This window comes from Hyla sarda, chromosome 5 (genome assembly GCF_029499605.1).
Source record: "Hyla sarda isolate aHylSar1 chromosome 5, aHylSar1.hap1, whole genome shotgun sequence".
NCBI classification, from domain to species: domain Eukaryota; kingdom Metazoa; phylum Chordata; class Amphibia; order Anura; family Hylidae; genus Hyla; species Hyla sarda.
The window spans coordinates 108,833,192-108,856,594 of NC_079193.1; the positions used below are offsets into that span (position 1 = coordinate 108,833,192).

Here is a 23,403-nt window from a genome sequence, read left to right on the forward strand (position 1 = left end):
CACCATCTGTCACCCATGTACACGCCTCTATACTCCTCTGTCACCCATGTACACTCCTCTGTCACCCATGTACACTCCTCTACACCCCTCTGTCACCCAAGTACATTCCTGTACACCCTAACACCCCTGTGATGTATGTACACCCCTCTATCACCCCCTACACCCCACTGTCACCAATGTACACTACTCTACACTCCTCTGCCACCCATGTTCACTCCTCTACACCCCTCTGTCATCCATGTACACTCTTTTGCACCCTCTGTCACCACTGTACACCCCTCTGTCACCAATATACACCCCTCTACACCACTCTGTCACTCATGTACACCCCTCTGTTACCAATGTACACTTCTCTACACTCCTCTGCCACCCATGTACACCCCTCTGTCACCAATGTACACTCCTTTACACTCCTCTTTCACCCATATGCGCTCCTTTACACCCCTCTGTCACCCATGTATACCCCTTTCTCACCCATGTACACCCATCTATCACCCATGTACACTACTTTACATCCCCCTCTCACCCATGTACACCCCTCTATCACCACCTACACCCCTCTGTCACCCCCTATACCCCCCTGTCGCCCATGTACACTCGTCTACACCCCTCTTTCACTCATGTACACTCATCTATCACTCCTCTGCCACCCATGTTCCCTCCTCTACACCCCTCTATCACCACCTACACCCCTCTGTCACCCCCTATCCCCCCCCTGTCGCCAATGTACACTCCTCTTCACCCCTCTGTCACCCATGTACACTCCTTTACTACCTCTGTCACCACTGTACACCCCTCTGTCACCAATATACACCCCTCTACATCACTCTGTCACTCATGTACACCCCTCTGTTACCAATGTACACTTCTCTACACTCCTCTGCCACCCATGTACACCCCTCTGTCACCCATGTACACTCCTCTTTCACCCATGTTCGCTCCTTTACACCCCTCTGCCACCCATGTATACTCCTCTCTCACCCATGTACACCTTTCTATCACCCATGTACACTACTTTACATCCCTCTCTCACCCATGTACCCCCCTCTATCACCACCTACACCCCTCTGTCACCCCCTACCCCCCCTGTCGCCCATGTACACTCGTCTACACCCCTCTTTCACTCATGTACACCCATCTATCACCCATGTACACCCCTCCGTCACCCATGTACACTCTTCTGCACCCATCTGTCACCCATGTACACCCCTCTACACTCCTCTGTCACCTATGTTCACTCCTCTGTCACCCATGTGCACTCCTCTACACCCCTCTGTCACCCAAGTACACTCCTGTACACCCCTATGTCACCAATGTACACTCTTCTACACCCATCTGTCACCCATGTACACCCCTCTGTCACCTATGTACACCCCTCTACACCACTCTGTCACTCATGTACAACCCTCTGTTACCCATTTATACCCCTCTGTCACCCATGTACACTCTTCTACACCCCCAACACCACTCTGTCACCCATGTACATCCCTCTATCACCCCCTTCACCTCTGTCACCCCCTACGCCCAGTCACCCATGTACACTCTTCTACACCCCTCTGTCACCTATATACACTCCTCTACACTCCTCTGTCACCCATGTACACTCATTTACAACCCTCTGCCACCCATGTTCACTCCTCTACACCCCTGTCACCAATGTACACTCCTCTGTCACCCATGTACACTCCTCTACACCACTCTGTCACCCATGTACATTCCTGTACACCCCCAACACCCTCTGTCACCCATGTACACCCCTCTGTCACCCCCTACACCCCTCTGTTAACCCCTACACCCCCCATTACCCATGTACACTCCTCTACACACCTGTCACCCATGTAAACCTTTCTACACCCCTCTGTCACCCCTTTACACCTATACACTCTGTTTTCCTCTTCACTTGTAAAAAGGGAATCTGGAGGCTGATTCTAGAAAAGTGCAGAGCCTAATATGTTTGTTTAGCTGGTTTAACGAAGAAATCGCCATGATGGCCCGGACCAGATGGAGAAGAAAAAGGGAACAACACTGATTAGAAAAGATGTAATTTGTGAGTTGCTGTATAAAGCAGCACTGTTATCTACATACCCATAGATAAATAGATATTGTGCATTGCGGCTTTTTCCTCTTTTTTTTTTGCTCATCAACTTCAGTAGGGGTGCCCCGCGAAAAAAAAAATTCTGAGGCTGCCCCGAGCCAAAAAAGGTTGGGAAACACTGCATTAGGGAATGCAGGCTAGACTTATAAAATTCAGCCAGTGCTCGCGCATGGCCCCTAGTGGACAAAGTGAAAGCAACAGAAGACACACCAGGGCAGGAAGACCAGGAAGCACAGCAGACACAGTACACAGAATTGTCGCCCAACACTAGAAAGGACCAGTACACTAGCCCTGGTTCCTCATAGATCCTGTTTGCACATGTCTGATCCCCCAATCTTCCCCTGCTTGCTAAATCTTGATGATCTGTAAGGAGATTTCACATATATTTTGTTGGGTATTTGATCACAGCTTTTAATTCACTTTTTTTTTTATTTAAAGCCAAAAGCTAGTCCATTAGGAACAAAAGTTTTTTTCTTTACTTTTCAAATTCATATTGAATCTGCTTATAAATGTAGCAAAAAAAATAATCTGAATGAAAAATTGCTTCACAATGTTGTGTTTAGAACCAAACAATACACCTGGCCATGGTTTTCTTTAGGACATCTTCTAAACTTTAGTCGATTGTCTGTGTTTGCAGTTTAACCCCTTAAGGACCCTTGACGTACGCGTATGTCAGGGACAATTCCGGTCCTTGCCGCATGCTGGGCGGGATCGGAAGCGGATGCCTGCTGAAATGCTTCAGCAGGCATCCAGGGCAAACGTTGAGGGGGGTCATGTAGGCCCCCCATGTCGGCGATCGTCGCAAATCGCAAGGAAAATCGTCCCTGTGATCTGCGGTGATACCGGGCTGATCGGGTCTCTGGGACCCGACCTCCCGGTAATTTTGCATGATCCCGGTTGTCACAGACAGCCAGGACCATGCTGAAGGCTAGGAGCGAGGTGGCAAGCCTGCCACCTCCTCCTATCCCCTGCGATGCGTCAGTTAGCTAACCGACCAATTGCAGGGGGGGGGGGCGTTACTTCCGACCACCCTGCCTGGCCCCTGGAAGTCCGGAGAGGACGGGAGGAAGACCGGAGGACGCGGCGGGGGACGGGGGAGTGCTGGGGCCTGGCCCCGGTACTTACCTTGTCCCTAAAGACCCGGATCCCAGCGATGAAGACGGCGGCAGCTACAGGTGAGTTCCTCTTCAGCCACGGTCGGGTAATTTACAGCAATGCACGTAGCCGTAAAGCGACATGCATTGCTGTAATGGGACCCTGTATACTACAACCCCCAGCATGCCCAGACAGCCCTTGGCATCCGGGCATGCTGGGAGTTGCAGTTTTGCAACATCTGGAGGTCCACAGTTTGGAGACCACTGTGCCCTTCCAGATGTTGCAAAACTACACATCCTCAGCATGCCCTTACTGTCCAGGCATGCTGGGAGTTGTAGTTCTGTAACATCTGGCCCTTCAGATGTTGCAGAACTACAACTCCCAGCATGCCTGGACAGTTTTGGCATACTGGGAGTTGTAGTTTTGCAACATCTGGAAGGGCACAGATTGGGAACCAGTGTATTAGTGGTCTGCAAACTGTAGTCCTCCAGATGTTGCAAAACTACAACTCCAAGCATGCTGAGAGTTGCAGTTCGGCAACATCTGGCTCTAAAGATGTTGCCAAACTACTACTTCCAGCATGCCTGAGAATGTTTGGGAGTAGTGGTTTAGCTACAACTGGAGGCACACTGCTTGGGAAACATTGTCTGTTTCCTAACTCAGTGTTTCCCAACCCGTGTGCCTCCAGCTGTTGCAAATTAAAACTACCAGCATGCACTGATAGACTGTGCATGCTGGGAGTTGTAGTTTTGCAACAGCTGGAGGTCCCCCCCCCCCTCTGTGAATGTACAGGGTACATTCACATGGGCAGGGGGCTTACAGTGAGTATCACGCTGCAAGTTTGCAATGCAGCTAATTTTGTGCGGCAGCTCAAACTCGCAGCGGGAAACTCGCTGTAACCCCCCGCCCATATGACTGTACCCTAAAAACACTACACTACACTAACACAAAATAAAATAAAAAGTAAAAAACACTACATATACACAAACCCCTACACAACCCCCCTCCCCTCCCCAATAAAAATGAAAAACGTCTGGTACGCCACTGTTTCCAAAATGGAGCCTACAGCTGTTGCAAAACAACAACTCCCAGTATTGCCGGACAGCCGTTGACTGTCCAAGCATGCTGGGAGTTTTGCAACAGCTGGAGGCACCCTGTTTGGGAATCACTGGCATAGAATACCCCTACGTCCACCCCTATGCAAATCCCTAATTCAGGCCTCAAATGCGCATGGCGCTCTCACTTTGGAGCCCTGTCATATTTCAAGGCAACAGTTTAGGGTCACATATGGGGTATCGCCGTACTCGATAGAAATTGCCTAACAAATTTTGGGGGGCTTTTTCTCCTTTAACCCCTTATGAAAAGGTGAAGTTGGGGTCTACACTAGCATGTTAGTGTAAAAAAATTAATTTTTTACACTAACATGCTGGTGTTGCCCTATACTTTTCATTTTGACAAGAGGTAGAAGGGAAAAAAGCCCCCCAAAATGTGTAATGCAATTTCTCCCGACTACGGAGATACCCCATGTGTGGGCACAAAGTGCTCTGGGGGCGCACAACAAGGCCCAGAACGGAGAATGCGCCATGTACATTTGAGGTGATTTGCACAGGGGTGGCTGATTGTTACAGCGGTTTTGACAAACGCAAAAAAAAAAAAAAAAACACATGTGACCCCATTTTGGAAACTACACCCCTCACGGAATGTAATGAGGGGTGCAGTAAGAATTTACCACCCACTAGTGTCTGACAGATCTTTGGAACAGTGGGCTGTGCAAATTAAAAATTTCGTACAGCCCAATGTTCCTAAGATCTGACAGACACCAGTGGGGAGTAAATGCTCACTGTACCCCTTGTTACGTTCCTCAAGGGGTCTAGTTTCCAAAATGGTATGCCATGTTGGGGTTATTTTGCTGTCCTGGCACCATAGGGGCTTCTTAAAAGCCAAATATGACTCCTTCTTTTCTGAGCATTGTAGTTCGCCCGTAGTGCACTTCAGGTCAACTTATGGGGTACCTCCATACTCAGAAGAGATGGGGTTACAAATTTTGGGGGGTATTTTCTGCTATTAACACTTGCAAAAATGTGAAATTTGGGGGGGAAACACACATTTTAGTGATTTGTTCTTTTTTTACGTATGCAAAAGTCGTGAAACCCCTGTGGGGTATTAAGGCTCACTTTATTCCTTGTTACGTTCCTCAAGGGGTCTAGTTTCCAAAATGGTATGCCATGTGGGTATTTTTTGCTGTCCTGGCCCCATAGGGTCTTCCTAAATGCGACATGCCCCCAAGCAAAATTTTCTCTCAAAAAGCCAAATATGACTCCTTCTCTTCTGAGCATTGTAGTTCGCCCATAGTGCTCTTTAGGTCAACTAATGGGGTACCTCCATACTCAGAAGAGATGGGGTTACAAATTTTGGGGGGTATTTTATGCTATTAACCTTTGCAAAAATGTGAAATTTGGGGGGAAACACACATTTTAGTGATTTTTTTTTTTTTTTTTACATATGCAAAAGTCGTGAAACACCTGTGGGGTATTAAGGCTCACTTTATTCCTTGTTACGTTCCTCAAGGGGTCTAGTTTCCAAAATGGTATGCTTTTTTTTTTTTTTTGCTGTTCTGGCACCGTAGGGGCTTCCTAAATGCAACATGCCCCCCAAAAACCATTTCAGAAAAACATACTCTCCAAAATCCCCTTGTCGCTCCTTCGCTTCTGAGCCCTCTACTGCGCCCGCCGAACACTTTACATAGACATATGAGGTATGTGCTTACTCGAGAGAAATTGGGCTACAAATATAAGTATACATTTTCTCCTTTTACCCCTTGTAAATATTCAAAAATTGGGTCTACAAGAACATGCGAGTGTAAAAAATGAAGATTGTGAATTTTCTCCTTCACTTTTCTGCTATTCCTGTGAAACACCTAAAGGGTTAAAACACTTACTGAATTTCATTTTGAATACTTTGGGGGGGTGCAGTTTTTATAATGAGGTCATTTGTGGGGTATTTCTAAGATGAAGACTCTTCAATCCACTTCAAACCTGAACTGGTCCCTGAAAAATTGTGAAAAATTTTGTGAAAAATTGGAAAATTGCTGCTGAACTTTGAAGCCCTCTGGTGTCTTCCAAAAGTAAAAACACGTCAATTTTATGATGCAAACATAAAGTAGACATATTGTATATGTGAATATAAAACAAAATTATTTGGAATATCCATTTTCCTTACAAGCAGAGAGCTTCAAAGTTAGAAAAATGCAAAATTTTCAAATTTTTCAACAAATTTTGTGATTTTTCACCAAGAAAGGATGCAAGTATCGACAACATTTTACCACTATGTTAAAGTAGAATATGTCACGAAAAAACGTTCTCAGAATCAGAATGATAAGTAAAAGCATTCCAGAGTTATTAATGTTTAAAGTGACGGTGGTCAGATGTGCAAAAAAATGGCCGTGTCCTAAGGTGTAAAATGGCTGGGTCCTTAAGGGGTTAAGGAGGTAATTTATATAGGTATTTCTTTCTAACAAACAAAAAAAAATTAAAATTTTCATAAAAAATATGTTGTATTGTCTAAAAATATGAAAGATCCACTTTTCATCCACATTGTAATATTTACAATATTGTTGGTAGCTACTATTCATCGCACATTAAGAGTTTCATTCTACCAGGGGTCTCTGAATTGGTCTTAATTAAATGCAGATGAGAATCATGGTTTTCAGTCAGGGCAAATATGTAGCCAAAATGGACTTGCTGGCAAAAAATATAATGCATTATTGTTTTCTACTTGAGTGATTGAATGCAGATCTAGAAATGTAACGTTTATTTTTGGAAGCTGCATTGTTTTTAAGCATGTACAGTAAAGCTAAGCAAACAAATAGGATAGCTTTCTTGCTGAAGGCAACAAAAAGCCAATCTAATGCATACTGATCTGACATTTAAATGAAATAGAAAGAACACACAGAATAAATCTCTAAGTCACAACACACTTAAAGAAAACCTTTGCAGGACACATTTGCAAGGTTCAATTTTATTGATTTCTTCGCTGGTGCCTCAGCTACTCAAATATTCATCAATGTAATTCCAAAAATGGATAAAGGGAAACACGAGTGCACAACTGATCTTAAAGTCTAAGCAACAGGGGCCAGCAAATGTTAACTTCTCATTATGCCAGTTTAGCTGCATAAGATCAATATGTGACAAAAGTAACAAATAGCATGGACATTATATAAACATAAAGCATCTAAAACATGAAAGAGACACAAGTTGTGGAGCCATAGCTAAATCTTTCATGTTCCGTGACTTTCATCAGAATGGATTCTGAATGATATGTATTTCTATGGATCAAAAAGGAACAGCAATAAAAGTACTGTAGATTTGTCTTTAGAACAAGGAAAACAAAAGCATACTTATACTGCATCAAAGTCTGAATGGAGAGAAACTGAAGCTTTACATCTTTGAAAGTGTGAAACTGCTCTATATTCTTGAATTCTCAGTTATTAATGATTGATATATGTCATGCAGAGAAAGGCCCATTCACAGGCCCCATTAAATGTAAAAACGTATGCTTTTTTCAGTTATCAGTTTAAAGGGATACTCCGCTGCAAACATCCTATCCCCTATCCAAAGGATAGGGGATAGGATGTTAGATCGCAGGGGTCGCCCCTGGGCACCCCTGCAATCTCCGGTCCGGCAGCTGCGGCATCCGAACACGGAAGCTTGTGCACCCCACCCATTTTATAAGGTGCTGGATGTTTCAGACCTTACAAGTCTGGAAACTGAATGCTCAGATGCATATTTATAGTGTAGGGTCTGTCCCAATGAGGTCACCTTATGGGGGTGGGATGGTACATGCTATTTGGCCAAAAGGTAAGCTAAGAACCTCAATTTGTCACTATAGCAATATAGCATATCATAGTTCATATATTTCATATATAGTTTTGTGCTAGCAGTGTGTTGCTGTAATTCTTTTGCTTGTGTTTAGATTTTTAATCAGACATCCTGGCGGATTGCCCAAGGCTGACCTTCAGTCTGTCAAACAAAACATGTAAAGACCTCTAATCTGAAAGCTAATAGACAATATTAAGGGAGGATTGAGCAAAACCCGTGCAGAGGAAAAATTGACCAGTTGCCAATAGCAACCAATCAGATAGCTTTTTTTGTTTTTCAGAGACCTTTTCAAATTGAAAGTAACAATCTGGTTGCTATGGGCAACTGGTCAACTTTTCCTCTACACAGGTTTTATACATCTCCCCTATAGTATGTTGGCATAGAAAATGGCTAGGTTCATATTATACATATTTGCCAATTATGATTTAAAGGGGTTGTCTGGTCAAAGATATTTTTTTAGATCAAGTCAGGAAAGGGGTAAATAAAAAGAACTGTCTCTTACCTTCTTCCCTCCCTCGCCACTGATGTTATAAAAGAGCTCCAGTCCCTATGGGGGAGATTTATCAAAACCTGTCCAGAGGAAAAGTTGCTGAGTTGCCCATAGCAATCAATCAGATCGCTTCTTTCATTTTGTAGAGGCCTTGTTGAAAATGAAAGAGGTTATCTGATTGGTTGCTTTGAGCAACTCTGCAACTTTTCCTCTAGACATGTTTTAATAAATCTCCTCCTATGTGTCTAGGGCTTTCAAGTTTGATGAAAAGATGTTACACACCCACGCAGTCGGCACATCATGCCCCCAAACCCCAAAGTGTCGGACAGCAGGGACCAGAGCTCTGTTATACCAACAGTAAAGCGGGAATGTAAGATATGGTTCTCTTTTTTCATTTATACATTTTTCAACCATGCTATAGACAATGAAACTGTTTTAAAGAAAAAAAAATTTGGTGTGTAAGAATAGTCCCTTGTAATGTCTGGGACAATTCTCTGTGCTTAAATTGCAGTGTAATGTAAGGTTCAGCCCAGGCTACAGTTATTCCTGTGGTGGACCCCAGGGGAAATTTAAGACCTGGTCCCTGGCCCCATCAAAACTAGTACTTTATATGAAAATATATACAGAAATACACTGGTTTTAACATAATAGCTAGTTTAGCAAATTAAATTTCCATTTTTTTTATTTGTGTATAATATGCAGAAAATGTCCTTTGCATGTCTTTGCCTATGCACCAAGGTACCATATAACATCTGCCGAGGATGTATCTTTTTGCCTAAGTTTATTAACCATTTACTTGCCAGTACATGTCCAATTTCATCCCTGGGTAAATGTCCAGTTTTATTACTGGATGATCCTAATCTAAAATAGTGTCCAGTATTCTAGATTTCCTTATAGATACAATAGCTCTATTGAGTAATCCATGCAGACACAATGACAGGGTGTCCCTAGTTTAGAGTTGATGCACTATAGCCAAATTGTGAGGCCAATAACTGGTTGAGTAATTACCTCTTGGATTATATTACATAAGTATTGTTAGATTGGTTATAGTATTCTCACAAAATATCCAGTAATTCTAAATGCCTATTTATTTGATATATTTGTGTTGTTTCTGTGTCCATATATATTTCAGTAAGCTACCATCTAGTATTAGTTTCATGTGTTACTCGGTTGCTATGGTGATATAGTGAGTTAATCTGCCATATTGTGTTTAATTTTGGTATGGATTAATCTTTATTGTTACATATTCAGCTTATTTGCACTGCACTGAACTTTATTTTATTGATTTTTATTACATCACAATAAACTGTATATTTTTACATGAATACCTGTTTTTTGTTTTATGCATTGCAATGTTAAAATTACTATACAAAATAAGTTAAGATGTCAGGTCCAGATAGTATGAATTGCACAGTTTTCCATATTTTAAGCAATTTATAAAAGTTACATACATTGTTTGATATTTTTAATTGTTTCAGATTTTTTTTCATTTTTTTCAGATGACTATAATTCTGACACCATACATATTACCATCCTACTGTTATTGACCAGATCCTGAATACTTAGTAAATATGCCCACATTAGAAAGGTACCTCTGTGTTCCCATATAGTATATAGCCCCCCCCCCCATGTGCTCCCACATAATAATTAGTCTCCTCTGTATTTCCACACAGTTAGGCCTCCACACTGCCCCTTTAAAAACACAATACCTACCTTTTACACCTCTCCCCCGCCACTCTTTTCTGTACTCTCTGTGTACATGTCTTCACTTCAGAGATGCTGCCTCCACCAAAGTCACTACTGCCAACATACTTTCAACTATGTGTACATCTTGATGATGCACATACAGTTACTAACATTAAAAGCAGTAGCCTGGCCTAAGTTTCCTTAATGTAAAATGACATATAGGTAGCCACCTAGGGTTTAATGGGCTTATCACATCACAAAAACAGATATTGTTCTGTTATGAAAAACTCAAAAAAGGTATATGCTCAATATGACAAATGTTATATTTTATTGCAATTTCAAATGAATATAATAAAATAAAAACACATTAAGGGTGCCTTCATACGCTAGTAACTAGTAGGGGGTTTCCCACTGTGGGCAACTCGCTGCAAGTTATGCTACCATTAATTTGTGTAGGTCCAGAGACAATCCGCAAAAGTGTCAGTTCAAATGAATGGCAGTGTAACTTGCAGTGGGTCACCCGTATGAGTAAGGCCAGGTGCCACCGGCCGAAATGCGTCACCTCTATGCTTGTCCTGTGTTCTGCTTGCGTGAAATAAACCGCATTTCTGTTTGAAAAGCTGCACTGGACTTCATCCTTCCTGATTACACATTGGTCAATCCGCACTTGTCCGTGTTGCAGTGGGTCTGCGTTGGGAGAGCTGATCCTCTTCTCTTTTTTTTTACTATTTACCTTAATATGTAGGTTAACTTTTTTTTCTTGCAAAATGGTAAAAAAATAAACTATTGATCTATTTAAAAAAAAACTAATCACAATAAAAATTAGCAAAGCAGTAGCTTATGAAGTAAGAATTTGGGTTAATAGCATGTTTATAAAAAAAGAAATACATGTGTACAGTATATATACTGTGGAAAAATACTTGCCCTTTGTTATTTTGATCACATCATCAAAGAAATATTAATGTTACATAAATATAATAATGAAGTTTGAAGTGATAATTTATTTATTATAAGAAAAAAGCCTATGTGAAAAAATGTGATTGAGTAGCACAGCTATAGCCTAATCAGCATCTCTGGAGAGACCTGAAAATGGCTTCTACTGATGGTGCCTATGCAACCTGGTGTGCAAAACCAACCTTGTGGCTTCATACCCAAGAAGACTATAGGCTGTAATCACTGCTAAAGATATTTCAACTAAGTTATAAGTAAAGGGTCATAATACTTTATCAATACTTTATAAAAAAAAAAATATATATATATATATATATATATATATAAATGTATATATATATATATATATATATATATATATATATATAAAATATATATATATATATATATATATATATATATTGATAGCAGAAAAAATAACAACATAACATAACAATACAGTCTAAGGATATAACTGTATATATATATATAGCAACAGAAGAATGCAGCAGCACACTGCCAGCACAAAGATATAGATGAAACATGAATATGCAGTTAAAACATGGAGAGCTATACAGCTATGGTGTAATAGATACAAATGTGAAACTATGAAATAGTGAGGCACTTATATATATATAGTAATCCAATGATTCCACAGCACACCAAAACGATTCTTTCAAAAATAGATGGTGATTTTATTCCATATCCAGTGTTACAAATGCGCTACGTTTCAGCAGCCTCTTGCCACCGTTTTCAAGCTGTATATATATATATATATATATATATATATATATATATATATACGTCAAGGAGGGAAGACAGCACTAGTCCCTGCTCTTATGCCCGTGACCATCCGGATAACTAGTCCAAATATAGAACATCCAAATGGTATAGGTCACAGCAAAAAGTATGCAGACTCCCAATTTCAAAAAGGTTGTGGTCTTTATTTAGGTCATCAGCATATATATATATGTATATATATATATATATATATATATATATATATATATATATATATACATATATAGTTATATATATATATATATATATATATATATATATATATATATCATCAGTTGTTGTACACCATACATTATGTATCTGTGTCAAAGTCTTTGGACCTTTCATACTGATAAGTTGTTCTATTATGTTGCACATCCAGTGACTTGGTAACCGTTAAGACACGAATATAAAAGGGCCAATAAATGTCTGAGCTGAAATAGTACAAAGACAAAAAGACAAAATGTGAAGATGGAATAGCTGTGACATAGAAACGGGGCAATTAGGAGTGATTCATTAAATCAATTTCTGTCGTGCTGCATTGTCTGTCTGAGTCAGTTGTCTTTCTCTGTTTTTTATGTTTCCTGGATACAGAAACTGAAAAAAGAAAACTTGTGGTAGTTCAATACCCCATCACATGCAATAAATAAAAGACACATATTAAAATGAAATGTAGTATCTTTAAGGCTCTGCTAGATATTAGTCTGTAGGGTATATCATGCACTATTGGTGAGGCATTGTTTCATTGTTCTGATATATATACGGGCTCTATAAAGAAAACAATTGTATAAGAACTGTGTAAATTGACTCATTGCTAGAATATTTAGGTAATAGCAATTGATATAGGATTTAACCCTTCAATGATCAAAACACCTTGTTATGGCGGCCATCAAAGGGCTTTTTTTTCCTTCCCATATGACTTTAAAGGGCTGGAGAATAGACCAGCATGGATCTTTACTCCTGTGCTAGGTATTGCAGTATCAGTTCCTGTCCTGCTCTTAATACCAGAAAGGTAGACACCTCTTTTTTTGTCACATTCAAATTGAGATTGTGGCATCTAAGTGGTTTCCAAGGTATTTTCACTTCATTGGCACATCTACTACATGATCATAGGGTTCTGATGGGGTTTTTATGGCAGCCAATTGTAGTGCAATCTATTACACAAACAATCAGAGGATTCTATGTGTACGACCTTGTAGGAGAAGATGCCAATGTGTTTTCTCCTAACAAAAGTATTATTATTTTTTAAAAAAATAATATTTGGTTAAACTCAAACTTTAAAACTATCTTATTATTTATCCCATACCATGAACGCTGAAAAAAAGCAAAAAGCAAAAAACAAGCCCCACACAACTCTGTCACTAGAAAACTAAAAGGGTTATAAGAATGTTGTGGGTTTTCAATAAAAAAAAAAAAGGTTTCTATAGTGCCAAAGTAGTAAAACTTGAAAATAACTATTTTCATTTGGTATTGCTGTTGTTGTACTGGCCTAGAGGATCCAGCTATACTGTCATGTTTACCATTTTTACCACAGCATTTTTTCTATTACCTCCCAACAAAAAAAGTATTAAAAGTTAAACATAATTTAGATGTACTCCAAAATGGTTTAATTAGAAAGTATAACTTGTCCTGCAAAATCAAGCTTGTTATAGAGACAGGGGTAATGAAATACACAATATATAAGTAAGCTGTGATCAAACCCCTAAGTGAATTAAATAAATAAACATTTTCAAAAAAAAAAAATCCCAATTTAAAAAAAATTTAAAATCTAAACTATTACGCCTCAAGGGCACAGTCCATTATTGCCTTAAAATAGAAAATAGCCAAATTAAATTACCTTTATAAAGCTGGACAACCCCTTTAAGATTAACTTCAGCTTACCTTGCAAAAAAAACCTTACACAGCTTTGCAGACAGAAAATCAAAAATGTTAGAGAAGTTAGGATATGGTGATGATGCAAAGCAGTTTTTGGTTTTAAAAGGGTTGTTTATTTCCACTTTACCTCTTCAAACATATATTTCTGTTTGGCAATACATTATATGGTAAAATAAAGGGTTTCATTAAAAAGTAAGACTTGTTTCACAAAATATAAACCCTCAATTGAGGGGTTATCCAGGAATAGAAAAACAGAGCTTCTTTCAAAAACTGCTCCCCGTCTGTCTCCAGGTACAGTGTGGTTCTGCAGCTCAGTTCCATTTAAGTGAATGGAGTCAAGTTGAAATACCACAAACAACCTGGGGACAGATGTAGAGCAGTTTTTGAAAGAAATTAGCTCTGTTTTTAAATTCCTAGATAACCCCTTGAACAGAAAAGTAGAAATGCTGTGGATATTAAAAAAGGAAAAGGAAGTAAATTAAAGTTAAAAAAATAAAAAAAATAAAAAAAAAAATAAACGCTCGGGAGGGAAGTAGTCTATACTGACGCAAATACCAATATGACATAAAATTTTCTTTAAAAAAAATGTCTATAAGCAGAACTTCCTGAATAGGAAGAAAACACATGGTATCAAATATATGTAGATTTAGCTTTGTTGACTCAAAGAGGTCCTGTTTGTTTTCCGGTTTCAATACATAATTTTATACATAAATAATGTTCCCATCAGCTGTATTTTTCAGTTGAATTAAAGAGCAGAATAAAATGGTTTATACTTTTATTATTTAACAGCAGAAACAATATTTTCATGCAGATTTAATTGACCTGTTCTGCATAATAGACTCAGCTAGATTAATTACATTACTTTCTCTGAAATTATAGCAATGTACTCGAGAAATCTGAATTTCTCTCTCTAAGGGGCATAGAACTGAAGTTTAAAAGTACAAGATGCATGTTGAGATTTATATTACTTTTTAATGTTTTATTTAACTTGTTATCCAACTTACTTTGGGCATAATTTTCTATTCTACAAAATACTTAAGCAATTATATTTAAAAGGTTTTTAAAGTTATTAAAGAAAGGGACCCAATATAACAAAAAACTATACAACCAGTATGATCCCTCACTGCCTCTAGTGCTCTCATTCCAGTCCTCCCTACATGGTTTTGTTTACCGTAATGCTACAGTAATGCCATGCACATACACCCATGTCATCACTGCAGCCAATCCCTGTCAGAGTACACATACTAATGGTCATGTGGATAGCCAGAGGGGTAGATTGGAATAGCGTTGGAAGCTTTATGTGATGCTCTGAGTATAATCATTTTTGCAATTTTATCATTACGTCTTACAGTGGGAAATTATTTTGACTTCTGAAAGACCCATGCAGGAAACATAGTTATTTTTTTGTTTGTTTAAGGGGAGCTCCTGTAAAAATATTACAATATTTATATTAAAGGGGTACTCCGCACCCCTAGACATCTTATCCCCTATCCAAAGGATAGGGGATAAGATGTCAGATTGCCGGGGTCCCGCTGCTGGGGGCCCCCGGGATCTTGGCTTCCACACCCACCTGTCTGTCACGCCCCCTCCCATAGACTTGCATTGAGGGGGCGGGGCGTGATGTCACACAGGGCAGAGTCGTGACGTCACACTCGTCCGCCATTGTGGTCGGGCTCCGAAGCCTCCAGCATTGCCGGTGTGAGGTGGAAGCCGTACAGGTGGGTGTGGCAGCCGAGATTCTGGGGGCCCCCAGCAGCGGGACCCCGGTGATCTGACATCTTATCCCCTATCCTTTGGATAGGGGATAAGATGTATAGGGGTGCGGAGTACTCTTTTAAGAATTATATACATTTTTTTGTTTGTCTTTAACATATGCATGTGAACACCTATATTTTAGGTTCTTTATTATTTGTATGTAAACTAAAATGCAACAGAATATCCTTTGGGGAAAGAGCTCTGTATTTTCAGAACATATAAAACCCAACTGGCTTTTGATGATTCTCTATCCAAATTTAAAACTCGACAACACATAAGTAACAGGTACACTCTATGAGTGACATACTATCACTGGGGGGTTGATAAATTTGGCTCACATAAGCAAAAACCAATAAATTACTTTCGAATACCATTTTTTTTAGCACACATAAGCAAAAAACAATAAATGACTTCAGAACAGCACTTTGTAACCCCACCTCAAGTCGCAGCTGTGAAAAAAAAATGTGCAATATATGTATGTGTGTGTTTATTACATTTTTTTTAACAATTTTCCACACTAAATGTGCTAACCCATTTTTTATTTGTTTTTTTCTTCTCATTTCAGATCCGTGTATCCTATGGATTACTTCATATTTGGTCAACTACTACACTAACCAGCATTTTTTTTTTGTTTAATGTTAACAAAATGGTTAACAAAGGCTTGTACGCAAGTGTTTTTTAAAATAAAAGTATTTTTAAATGTGTTTTTTTTTTTTTTTTACTGTTGGCATGTTGGTACTGGATCTTCCTGGCACCCCTGTGGTGGTGGGTACTTGGGTAATAATTGGGGGTTAGCGCTAGCTGTTTTGGGGAGTTGTATTTCTGCAACAGCTAGCGGGTGGGTGATAGATGCGGGCGGGCGTCTGGGGAGCGGAGCTGCGCAAAAAGTAGTACAAAACTCGCAGTTGCGACTTTTTGTATGACTTTTTTAAAAATTGCTTTCAAAGGCAAGTTTGTAGGCCAGATCTGACCTGGATTACACTTGCGATCTTTGAAGGGGGTTTGTGACTTTTTTTTTCTTATGTGTGACTTTCGCACTTGATAAATTCCCGACCACTACAAAGTGAAAACTGAAAATTGCTTAGGTTGAGCTGATTGGTATTTTTTTCCTTACCCACAATAGTCACACAAAAAGTTGCTTATGCGCACGTGCGACTTTTGTACGAATTTTGTAAGCAAAAAAAAAAACTCTCTAAATCCCTTGATAAATCTTCCCCTATGACTTTATGTTTGCAATTTATGATTATTCCTAAAAAATCATTTTGTCCAATTGTACTGTATGGGCAACTAAGGAAGATAAATTAGTCGGCAAGATCCTCCAGGGTCAGAGATAAATGTTAATCAATAGTTTTTTTTTTTTTACCCAAGTAGGCTACACACACTGAAAATTCTTTTGAATTGAAATGAAACTTTTCTGTAAATTCACTGTTTAATAGTTTTGGTACAAAACTATGATGGGGTGGAAAAAAAACATTAACAATATAGCATCAAACAATTGTAACACAGAATAAAACAATACCCCAAAACAAGAACACTATCACACAATGATATCACAAAAATATATAACAATCTTTATTAGTAAATACATATAAATATACATGTAATATATAAAAACAAGTAAAAAAAATGGCACCAATAACTATGAGTGTAGTCACTTGTATATTAATGAAACATACAATAGGGGCAGCATATAAATATATGTTATGCCCTTGATATGCTGCCCCTATTGTCTGCTTATTTAGGGGTGTAGTTTCCAAAATGGGGTCACATGGTGGTATTATTTTTTTTGCGTTTGGGTCAGAACCGCTGTAAAATCAGCCACCCCTGTGAAAATCACCAATTTAGGCCTCAAATGTACATAGTGCACTCTCACTCCTGAGCCTTGTTGTGCGCCCGCAGAGCATTTTACACCCACATATGGGGTATTTGCGTACTCAGGAGAAATTGTGTTACACATTTTGGGGGTCGTTTTTTCCTTTTACTTCTTGTGAAAATAAAAAGTATGGGGCAACACCAGCTTGTTAGTGTAAAACTTTTTATTCTTTTACACTAACAGGCTGGTGTAGACCCAAACTTTTCCTTTTCATAAGGGGTAAAAGGAGAAAAAGCCCCCGAAAATTTGTAGTGAAATTTCTCCCGAGTACGGAAATACCTCATATGTGGCCCTAAACTGTTTCCTTGAAATACGACAGGGCTCTGAAGTGAGAGAGTGCCATGTGCATTTGAGGACTAAATTAGGGATTGCATAGAGGTGGACATAGGGGTATCCTACGCCAGTGATTCCCAAACAGGGTGCCTCCAGCTTTTGCTGAACTCCCAGCATGCCTGGACAGTCAGTGGCTGTCCAGAAATGCTGGGAGTTGTTGTTTTGCAACAGCTGGAGGCTCCATTTTGGAAACACTGCCGTACAATACGTTTTTCATTTTTATTACATTCACATGGGGGGCAAACCTCCAAGCTGTTTCAAAAGTACAACTCCCAGCATGCACTGACAGACCGTGCATGCTGGGAGTTGTACTTTTGCAACAGTTGGAGGCACACCGGTTGGAAAACCTTCAGTTAAGTTCTGTTACCTAACTCAGTATTTTCCAACCAGTTTGCCTCCAGCTGTTGCAAAACTACAACTCCCAGCATGTACTGATCACCGAAGGGCATGCTGGGAGATGTAGTTATGCAACATCTGGAGGTACGCAACTACAACTCCCAGCATGCCAAGACAGCTGTTTGCTGTGTGGGCATGCTGGGATTTGCAGTTTTGCAACATCTGGAGGGCTATTAATATGCATTAAAAGTATTTAGAGAAAATGTGGGAAAATGCATTTTAGGCCAAGTTGCCTGTATTTTCTGGGTTTAGTCAAATAAATAATATTTCTACCTGTGTTTAACATATGCATTAACCTCTTAAGGACCCAGGACGTATGGGTACGTCCTGGGTCCCGGTCCTGCGATATAACGCGGGGTCACACGGTTACCCCGCATCATATCGTGGCGGGCCCCGCGTCATAGTGAAGCCGGGACCCACCTCTAATAGCGCGCGGCACTGATCGCTGTGCCGCGCGCTTTTAACCCTTTAGCCGCGCGGCTCAAAGCTGAGCCGCGCGGCTAAAAACGAAAGTAAAATGTGCCGGTTGGCTCAGGGAGCTGTTTGGGATCGCCGCGGTATAATCGCGGCATCCCGAACAGCTGTAGCACAGGAGGAGGTCTTCTTACCTTCTCCTGTGCTGTCCGATCGCCGAATGAATGCTTCAAGCCTGAGATCCAGGCTTGAGCATTCAATCGCCGAAAACACTGATTGATCCATTCCTATGGAGATGGATCAATCAGTGTAAAAGATCAGTTAATGCAATGTTATAGCACCCTATAGGAGCTATAATATTGCATAAGAAAAGTGTAAAAAAATCATTAACCCTTTTAATTATCCCTTCCCCTAATAAAAGTTTGAATTACCCGGCATTTCCAAAAATAAAAAAAACATTATGTAAATAATAATAAAAATAAACATGTGTGGTATCGACGCGTGCGGAAATGTCCGAATTATAAAAATATACTGCTTTTTAAACCGCTCCGTTCAATGACGTACGCGCAAAAAAATTCCATAGTCCAATATAGTGCATTTTTGATCACTTTTTATACCACAAAAAAGTGAATAAAAAGTGATCAAAAAGTCTGATCAGAACAAAAATGGTACCGCTAAAAACTTCAGATGACGGCGCAAATAATGAGTCCTCAAAGCGCCCTCAACACATAAAAATAAAAAAGCTATAGGGGTCAAAAGATGACCATTTTAAACGTATTAATTTTCCTGCATGTATTCATGATTTTTTTCGGAAGTGATACAAATTCAAACCTATACAAGTAGGGTATCATTTTAACCGTATGGACCTACAGAATAAAGATAAGGTATCATTTTTGACAAAAAATGTACTGCATAAAAACAGAAGCCCCCAAAACTTACAAAATAGTGTTTTTTCATCAATTTTGTCGCACATTGATTTTTTTTCCCGTTTCACCGTAGATTTTTGGGTAAAATGACTAATGTCATTACAAAGTAGAATTAGTGACGCAAAAATTAAGCCATTATATATAATTTTAGGTGAAAATTTTTAAGAGTTATGATTTTTTAAAGTTAAGGAGGAAAAATTGAAAATGAAAAAACGGAAAAAGCCCGGGTCCTTAAGGGGTTAAAAGCACTGAAAGTGAAAAGTTCATTGACAGTTTCTCCACCACTTGATTACTTGGTGAGTGCCAAATTACCCAAAAACATAACAATAACCAACACGTCATTTTCAATAATAATAATAAATGTCTCTTAAAGAAATGGTTGGCAGAGGAAGGGGTAAAAGAAAGAGTAGGTGTAGCTACCTTGTCCCCTATCCCTTACAGACTTTTTCCTCCTTCTCTGGTCCCACAATCTCATCCAACTCCTCCTCAAGAAGAACATCTATACTGCTACCTTCCAGATATGAACCTTCCTCCATCCCTCCTTGCTCACTCATCATCCAGAGAATGATGGTCAATTATTCCTACTCTGAATGGTTTCCAGTTATTTGTTGTGAATCTCACGGTTCAGTACTTGGCCAGCATTTATTTAACTTATTTATTATTGATATAGAGGATGAGCTCTGTTTCTATTTTCTGCAGCTTTGTAATATAGTGCAGTCTATAGAAAATGTGCATAAGTTACAAACTGACTTGGACAGGACAGGGACATAATATTACCACTTTATAAAGCATCTGTGTGGCCTCACCTGGAATGTGCTGTAACGTTCCGGACATCAGATTATGAAAAGGATGCGTGGGAATCAGAAAAGTTACAAAGATAACCAGCTAATAAGGGACTTAGATCTAAGTTATGAGGTACGTTTAAAAGAATAAAATGTGTTTATTCTTGAAAAGTGGCATTTAAGCGGGGATATGACCAACTTTTTTAAGTACGAAAAAAAACTCTAGCCAAACCCTAGCTTGTAGTTGGAGTGAGGACACCCCCAGATGTTGGGGGAGTACAAATCATCCCAAAGGTGCTGTATGGTTGAGGTCAAGGGTACATCAAATTTATCCAACCATGCCTTTATGCATTCCATTTTGTGCACTGGGGCACAGTTATGCTGGTTTAGAAAATGACCTACCCTAAACTGTTGCCAAGCATACACATGTCTAAAATGTTATCATTTAAATTAAATAAAAAAATGTAGGGCCTTACCCCAAATCTAGAAAACCTATAGGATTAACTCTTTACCACATTTCACAGTAGATACCTTCATAGTAAAACCAAATCCAGATGCAAAGTACAATGGTAGCTTGCTTTACATCTCTCCAGCCAATTCTTGGCATTGTGTGTGCTGAGCTTAGGCTTTTGTGCAGCTGCTCAGCTGTGGAAACCCATTTCATTAAACTCCCAATGCACAGTGGAAAAATAACAAAAAATATGGTTCTACCATCAAGGGGAAAAGATATTGTACATCTAGATCTTTAATTATACAGTTTGAAAGCAGCTTAAACAGTTGGGTGCCAAGAAATAAACCATATACAGGTGTACAGCAAAGGGACCTAGTATGAAGGCATGTAGAAAATCTTTATAAGACTCTTACCATTACTACAGTGTAAATCTTCGTTAACACTGGGGGGCACTTGTGGGGTCTTCTAGGCTCATGTAAAGGAGAAGGTCTGTGGAATTTAGTCATTATAAATTATAGAATTCAGTTCCAGTATTAACTAAGTAATGTAGAAATGACATAATATACACATAGCCAAACTATTCCTATCAATAGTGAAGTGAAATCATATTCAAATTTGTGATATTTCGCAATTGAATATATGGACAAATATTCGTCCTATGTTCGCGAAATTTGCATATTCGCTATGTTCGTTCACTTTTTTTTCCATGCGAAAATTGTAATGAAATTCATATAGTGTGCATGCGCGATTACATCTTTCAACTAAATAACACTATGCCCAACACTAGAACCTATCTGTTAAACTAACTTACCCTATCGAACACTAACAATCAATTAAATATATAATTTGATTTGCTTTTAAAAAAACAAACAAACACAGCACCGACAGTGCTCAATCCCCTCTCACAACCACATGAAACTGCAAAAAATCTTATATAGTTAAGGGGATGGAAACTTTCCTATTGGTTGCTAGGGATGTTGCTAACCTCTGACAACTGTATTTGCATCCTTTCCAATGGCCCACAAGCTAAAAGAAGGGAGGGATCAGTGTTCTCTGGAAGTGCCGATATTTGCGAATATTATCATATTCGCATATACGAAATATGCTCGCTCCACACCGACTCCCACAGTAAATAATATTGGAGCCTTCTTTGGACCACAAGCTGGAAGCAGGGAGGGATGATCACAGTACACTTCATTTTTGTGATGTCTACTGTGATGGAAAAAAAAACGAATATTCGTCATTACGAATATATAACTATATTCTAAATATTTGCTAAATCATGAAGTGGCGATATTCGCGGTAAAAAATTAGCATTTCGAATATTCGCGGTCAACACTACCTATCACAAGCCCTTGCACTTATCCATTGCAGAACTGCTAAATAGCTACAAAATACACATGGTGTAGCCTAAAATAGTGGGCAAATAGTAATCACTATCAAGTAAGAAAATGGGAAATTTAACTTAATAAATAAGAGAAAATATAATTTTATTTATTTGTCAGAATTCTAAAACTGTTATAATCTTATCCCCTATCCAAAGGATAAGATGTCTGATCGCGGGGGTCCTGCCGCTGGGAATCCCTGCAATCTCTCCTGCAGCACCCCTTTCATCTGGTGCACGGAGCGAGCTTCGCTCCGTGCCTGATGACTAGCGATGCAGGGGCTGAAGGATCATGATGTCATGGCCCCGCCGTCTTAATGCAAGTCTATGGGAGGGGGCATGACAGTCGCCATCTTCGCTCCCATAGACTTGCATTTAGGGGGTGGGGCATGCCATCATGAGGGGGCGTGGCTGTGACATCACATTCCTCCAGCCCCTGCATCACCAGTCATCAGGCACGGAGAAAAGCTCACTGCGTGCACCAAATGAATAGAAGTAATTTACTAATCTGTTTAACTTTCTGGCATCAGAAAAAATGTTTTCTACCAGAGTACCCCTTTATACTTGTCCTTCCTCATGGGTCCACTTCTTTCTTCAGCTGTAAAGTGGCAGATTACCGAAAAAAACTGGCAAGTATAAATGCAGCCTGGGTTCACACTACGTTTTCTCCCATACGGGAGCGCATACAGCAGGGGGGAGCTAAAACCTCACGCTCCCGTACGCTTTCGTATGCACTCCCGTATGTCATTCATTTCAATGAGCCGGCCGGAGTGAAACGTTCGATCGGCTCATTTTTGCGCCGTATGCGCTTTTACAACCGGACCTAAAACCGTGGTTGACCACAGTTTTAGGTCCGGTTGTAAAAGCGCATACGGCGCAAAAATGAGCCGACCGGACCGAACGTTTCACTCCGGCCGGCTCATTGAAATGAATGACATACGGGAGTGCATACGGTGACATACGGGAGCGCGAGGTTTTAGCTCCCCCCTGCCGTATGCGCTCCCGTATGGGAGAAAACGTAGTGTGAACCCAGCCTTAAGCCTGTTTTCTCAGCTGTCCCATTGGTTGGACCTCCTGCGATCAGACACTTATCCCCTATGCTGTGGACAGGGAATAAGCTTGCAAAAGCAGGAGTATTCCTTTAACTAAACTCAAGTGACAGGTCGATATGTAGTTCATATTTCTAATGACACATTTCCTTCACACAGACCTGTCAACAAGAAAACCTGCTTACCCATTGGCCAGAAGAAGCGTCACCAGA

At 39.8% G+C, this 23,403-nt stretch overlaps 1 long non-coding RNA gene across 1 annotated transcript in view; it reads left to right on the top strand.

Annotated features, from left to right (window-relative positions):
- The window catches only part of LOC130272578 (uncharacterized), a 147,465-nt gene extending 131,218 nt beyond the window's left edge, over positions 1 to 16,247 (top strand). The window contains exon 3 of the long non-coding RNA XR_008843616.1: positions 16,149 to 16,247. This is a non-coding gene — a long non-coding RNA (uncharacterized LOC130272578). The remainder of the gene's footprint in view (positions 1 to 16,148) is intronic.
- Positions 16,248 to 23,403: the final 7,156 nt, after the last annotated feature.